This window comes from Pinus tabuliformis, chromosome 7 (genome assembly GCF_031772625.1).
Source record: "Pinus tabuliformis cultivar Carrire ecotype Pingquan chromosome 7, CPIR1, whole genome shotgun sequence".
NCBI classification, from domain to species: domain Eukaryota; kingdom Viridiplantae; phylum Streptophyta; class Pinopsida; order Pinales; family Pinaceae; genus Pinus; species Pinus tabuliformis.
Window position 1 is genome coordinate 1,648,377,241 of NC_142293.1, and position 6,997 is coordinate 1,648,384,237.

Sequence of the window (6,997 nt, forward strand, 5' to 3'; positions counted from 1 at the left end):
TAAGTCTGTTTTGAATCTCTCATCTTAAATGGCTTCTTCCCAAATCATAATCCCAAGATTCTTTTCTAATAGATCAAATCTTATAATCCCCACAAAAATAATTCATAACTTATCACATCTCAAGTTTGATGGAAAGGGTCCAACAACCGTGCTTGGGCATATGCTTTTATTCATTAAATTTTTCCTTCCTAATGGAATACATTGTAATGATGCTCAGGCTAAATTATTTACCCTTACACTTGAAGTTTGTGTTAAGTGTTGGTGTCATACATTACCAATTGCTTCTATTCATTCATTTGAGAAACTTGTTAAGGAGCTTCGTGAAGCTTTTGACAGGTATGATTATAAAGATGTATATAAAAGGATAAATCAACTTAGAATGAAACCTGGTGAATCAGTTGAGGATTTTCTTGATCAGTTTCTTCACCTTTTCTATGAGTTTCCTAAAGAAGATATGGATTGGGATTTCTTTAGTAAGAAGTTTTAACATTTGGTTCTAGTCTCCTTGAAACAATTTATATCAGATTCTCCTGATGATTTTTCTCTTCCAACTTTTCTCGATCATGAGGCACATCTATCCTTGGAGGAGGAATCTATTAATCCTTTTATTCCTTTCCCTTATTTCTCATTACCAAACAAACGTGTCCCATGTGTTGAGGTTGGAGTTGTGAAATATGAAAACCAAATTGTTGATCCATTTCTCCCACATTCATCTTCTTCTCATGAGCCAATTTTCATTCAAAGAAGCATTCATGGTTCTCATGATTCCATCAAATCTAATGTGGAGGTTGATCCCTTGATTCTTCAAGATAACACTAACATGTATAATCTTAAACTAGAATTTGATTCATTTGAAATTAGTTTTTCTTCAAGGGATACCTATCATCCTTGATCACTTACACTACATGACCCTTTCTAGCTTGATTTTCTTAATCAATCTACTCCACTAGTAATTTCTCCAGATACTTTTAATTCTCAATTTTTTGGTTCACATGGTGATCAAGTACAAGGTGGATATATCTCACAGGTAGAGGAGAAAAAGGGTGAAGACACTTTCAACATTTCTTCCCTCTTTCAGATTCCTTCATGTCAAAATGATGATCAATCATCTTGTGATCTTGATAACTAGTCAAATGATCTAAAAATCCTTACTCAAGTTGAAACCTTGGAAAACCATCACCTTGACATTCATGCTTTTGTTGATATAAGAAGTGATGAGAGCCCAAGAATAGTGGATGATCTTTTCTTTTCCTCACAAGATTTAGATTTTCAAGCCTTCGATCTACAATATAATCTGAGTGGTTTATCATCTTCAGTTGTGGGATGGGATGATCTTTTAGTTCGGGATGCTCTTGGAATTCCTCTGGTCCATTCATCTTCATGTATGTAACGAGGAGAATAATACAGTTAGGTTGTTGAAGCTTTAATATACCATATTAAAAAAGAGAAATGTCAATTTCAAAATCACATTGGTATGCCATTCTTTGACCATTATGTTGATGAATATTATGTTGATCCAATTAATACTCAATTTTATTATGATATGCTCTTATTTCACTGGCCATCCATGACCCAAGTAGTGTCCTAGGTGGTGGTGGATGTTCAAATAATCTCACAGATCATAACATGCATGACAATCCACCATTGTTGCAAGCTGATATGAGTATGCAAAATTTGAATTTTGAATCAAATTCAGCCGCAACCGAAGTATTCCCTCATAAGTCTTCTCATATTTTTTCACCTTTAGCATGCTATTCATTATACTCGAATTTGTTTGATGATTATTTTATACCAATTTTTTTTCTAAATCCTTTATATCCTTATTCTACTAGTCTTGATTGCAACTGGTATAGGATGGTGCAATTTCACAATCAGATGATGAAGAGATTGAATCCATTATTCAAGATTTGTTTAATTGTAAATATTTCATAGGTTAGGAGGAAGATGTTACAACTTTAAATGTTCAAAGGATTTCTATGATTGATGTATCCAAGTTTTCTATCAATCAATAATTTCATATGTTAAATGTTAAGTCTCATCAAATCAACAGCATTAACAATGTTTTCATTGACACATCTAATGACAGTGGTATGTACCTACTTGTTGACCTTTTTAAGCCACCCAAATTCGACGATCCACCACCTGAAAGTTTAGGGACTTGTTAGGGATTCGAGGCACTTCAACTCCCGCTGATGGTTATGTCAGGTTCTCACAATCCTGATGAGATCCCCGAAATATATTGGATCCATATCTTAAAGGATTCTTGGTGTTTTCAAGTTAATCTTCCTAATCCTCAAGATAGAGATTTTGATCGGATAAAATATTATTATTTGGTTAATTCTCCTTCATGTGAATCCCTTGTATCAGACCCAGTTCTTGAGTGCATATGCTTCACAACCTATCACTCCAATTGTCAAGACAAATATCACCAACTGCAATATTTCTCCATGTCGAATATTTTTGTGAGTGATCAAATTCTTATCTTTCTAGTGTATGTTTTGAAATTAATTATTTTTTTGGCACAATTGATCCTTGTGAGTCTAATTTAATGCTTTAATCATTTGGAGAACCTAATCTCTTAAGATGATATCAATGTTCAATTTGATGTGACCCACATTTCTGATCTTTAGCCAGCCTAGTTTTATTTATCTTTGTATCTTAACTAGTTTTCAGATTTTTCTATACCACCAATCAGTGTTAATTCTTTTGATTTTCATATTGCTAGTCTAGTTTATAACCATATACAAATTAATGATATATTGCACTGGAAAAGAGGAACTGATAATTTCCAAGCATCATCACATGAGGAGGAATATTTTTCAATTCGAAGTGCTAGTAAAATATATCAAATTAGCACATCCTTATCTTTAAATATTGGAACATCTCATGCATCAATAGTCAGATTTGATCAACATACTAGCTTCAAGAGTTGTCATATTATCGATTATTTTCCCTCTAGTTGTTGGTTTCCATTAAATTCATCTCCATGTTATTCAGATACCTGTCATGGGGTTGGGGCACTTTAGCATTTGTTGATGGTTATGTCAGGTATCCATGTTCTTAATAAAGTGTTTGAAGAGATGAACTTATTATGTTTTCTTTTCCTGATATTTCTCTTAATATGGATCTAGTGATTGAAGAATTATCTTTCAATGAATTTCCAGTTTTTGGAGCTTTTTGTTTTCATGATCCAATTGTTGATTGGTTAGAGGAATCATATATGACGTTAATAACAAGTTCCAACGTTATCTTGAACTTAACATGTATGGATGTATGTTTAAGAGGTGTTTTCAAGGTATTCATATTCATCATCCCTGCTATTGTGGAAATCCTGCAAGTTGGATAGAGTGAGCTTCTAAAGAACACCTTTATGCTTACAACCTTGACCTTCATTCTTATGTATAGGTAATTTAGGTAAGCATATTTATTTTTTTACATTGTTTTATATGGTTTTTAATTGTTCATATCTTTCAGTTTACTGGTCAGGAGCAACTTGAATGGTTACATTGGAAATTTCACTTCACTTAGCCCTAACCTTCTAGCCAGTTAGATAAGAGTAGGCCTATCTGCATTTAGCTCCCCCCTTTGAATTGCATTGACCCTGCATTTTGTTCCTTGTCTAGTATTTGCATTTGCTTTGTTTCCCTATTTTATGTCTTGCATGCTTCCTTTCATTTTAGTCTTACATTTGTTCTCTTTTCCTATTTTTTCTTTCTTGTTGTGTCATGTATTTTATTTCATGTTTTGTTTAATAAGACCATCCATGGAAATTGCTCTTGTCTGGCTCAAGAGATAATGTGGCAAAGCTTTGAAATGGTTTTGTGACATGCATCAACACTTTGTTAACTATTGGCCCCTCTTCTTTTCTTGGGTTTACATATATTTAAGGTCAATGATGTTTGAATGGAAAATACAATTCATTCAGATGGAAAGATATAAGTAGAACCATGATTCCCATATCTATTTTAGGATCTTCATTTCTTGACTTGGTATGGAAATTGAATGGTGTTTCGCTTGTCGATCCTATCGAGTAGAGAAGGGAAAGGAGAAAACTAAGAGTGAGCATATTAATTTCAAAGGTATATAACAGTCTCTAAAGGAATAAACTTTCTTTCTATCAATAAGTCGGGATCCATCTTCTACCATGGCGATAAAATGCCAATAAAATGCCAATGAGAATATTGAAAATAAAACAAAGGGTGAAAGAAGAGAAAGGATTCCTAGGTAGAGAGGTGAAGTAAGAAACTTCATTGGGTTACTTAACATGCTCATTGGCAATGAAACAATGCTTGTCTTTACATAAAGATATTCCACTGGGGTATTGAACAAGCCCATTGGCAATGGAACAACATCAAAGATGGAACTAAAACTCTAATAATATTAAAATTGAAAATATATACTATCCTCTTTTCGGATCGAAACAATTGACATATGGTAAGCCTTGTAAATGTGTTTAGCCAAGAAAGGGGATAGGAGAGAATATACCTATAACTGGGATAAATGGGGAAGATGAGGTGGTCCTGATCCAGATGGCTCTAGAGAGAGGGTCGGAAGCTAAAAAGACTTTGAAAAAGATCAAAATAAAAGTTTATGGATTGTAGTCAAACTAGGGTTAGATCATAGATCTCGTTGCAAGATTTCTAACGGCGCAAATGACACCTCAATCTGAGTTAGTATGTGAAAGTTATGGCCAGTCAAATTTTTGGTCAAACCAACCCCCTCGCTAAAGTTAGCAGAGTGCCAAATAAATTTGGAGCCTAGCTAAATCTACGCAGACTCTAAATTTGGAGGAACTGAACAAGGCAACAATTTGGCACTCTGCGGTGATGGTTTTTGACGGCCGGAACTGGTGAAATTGTCACCAACTTAATTTTGTCGGTGATCCCTAAAAATATGGGAGAAAAGTTTAAACGGTTATCTATAAAAGTAATAAAAAATAGGGTGGCAGGCCACCACCCCACAACGGGCATTATATATATTAAAAAATTAAATGGGTCAGGCCCCGCAGTTGACCCAGTCGTAGTGTTGTTTTAATCAATCTTAATTGACCAAAACTACAACCATTTAATTGTCAACCCAAGGTAGGTCTCGTTGTTTTGGAGTTTCCACTATCTGTGCCAATACACTATAGCCAAGAATGAAAATAGAAAGAAACAGTAAATAATGTCACTGAATCAATTGCACATATTAAAACACTCTACAGAAATGAAATCACACTTCACACTTACTAGAGCAAGGGTGCGCTACACACTGAACCAATAACTACACCAGTTGGTCAACTACCATTCTATTTAATCAAACTAGTGTAACAACATAATACAATTATGGAACTGAACCAGATATATTCTACAATTTATACAACAACAACAGAAAACCATACAAACAATTAAAGAAATAATAATATACAGCTACTTCTACCATTGCAATCCCTACTAAAGAGGAGGGCCCTTTCTCCCTCGTAGGGGCACAAGAATGATCACGAGATTAGTTAAAGAATCAAATGAAAAACAGTGACAACATCACCGTAGTGCCTTCAATATTAAAAATAATTAAAATTTACAAGATCAAAGTAACAGTGCTTTTCTCTATGTCATCCTGATACATGAGAAATTGAGTTTCTTTTATAGTTATTACATACCCAAAATCAGGAATAGATCAGTCATGAGAATCTCACGATTCTCATGCTGATCATAAAATAGAAATCATTATAACATGTTCCTAAATACAAATTCTATTCAGATACATTGGTTAAGATCACAACCGTTTGGATCTGTTACTTCTAAATAAACAATTCATAACTTCTGACAGTTGTTGTGTGGAATAGTACCCATGACTTTGCCAGCTACGGTGCAATAATGTCCTACGGTCAAATGACGGTTTGGGATGTAACAACAATCATTGGGTAACAACATCCTTGTAACAGCACCCGAGGTGTAACAACAGTCATCTTTAATCAGCACATGGTGTAACAACAACACCTATAACAACATACAGTGTGTAACAACAATCTGTAACAACATACAGAGTGTAACAACAATATGCTCTACCCTGCTCTGAAACCAATCAATGCAGCTTGTTCACTCCATAACCTCGTTCTCACAAGAAACACATGAAAAAGAGAAGAGGATCCAAAAGACTTCTCCAATGCTTACCCTAGTTAGCCACAAAAAGGAATATTGTATCATTATATTCAACAAAACATGGAAAAATAACATGATGGCGAAATAGGTTGTATAAATGAGAAAAAGGGTGATTAACATGTGAATTTTCGTTGGCCTGGAGGGAAAGAGGATCAAAACTGGGGAAAGAAAGTGTAGGAAATAGGTATAAAAACCACACCCAACATCTCCCCCCAACTAAAGCAATTTCATGTCCCCATGCAGAACCTCAGCTTCTCTTGCTATACCCCAATGCAAGTCTGTAAAATTATAGGCACCAGTAGTGTCTTCACCAGGAGCCCTGTACCCCTGAGTAGCCATCAACTTTCACAGCTAAGATTCTTCTTCATAGTCGCACAAGTGGTAATCTGACTAGTATTCTTCCATTGGTAACCAAATCAGAGGAAATTTGAATCTAAGTCTGATCCAGAATGCTCCCAATGTCTGCACTACTCGGGCATATTCGAGTACCCATGTAACAACAACCACGAAATTCCTATACTCAAAAGGATCTCCTTCTTGTAATTCAGCACTACAAGCCTTGGTGCGCTTAAGGCACCCTGCTAATGCTCGACTTTTCATTTGTGCATACAAATTGAGGAAAATCCCCACAATCCTTTTTCTATAAGTGGCTGACTATTCCCTAACCCCCGGGGTACTCAGGAACAACTTAAACTCACATCTTAGTTCATAAACCATTCCTGGTTCTTCTCTGACCCATAATATTGCCCTTTCTTCATTGGTCTCAGCTGATTTCATGGCCAGATGCCATTCAATTTGGTTTCTCATAAAAGAAAGGAAGGCTTGCAACTGCAAATCTCCCATATAGGAGAAAACAC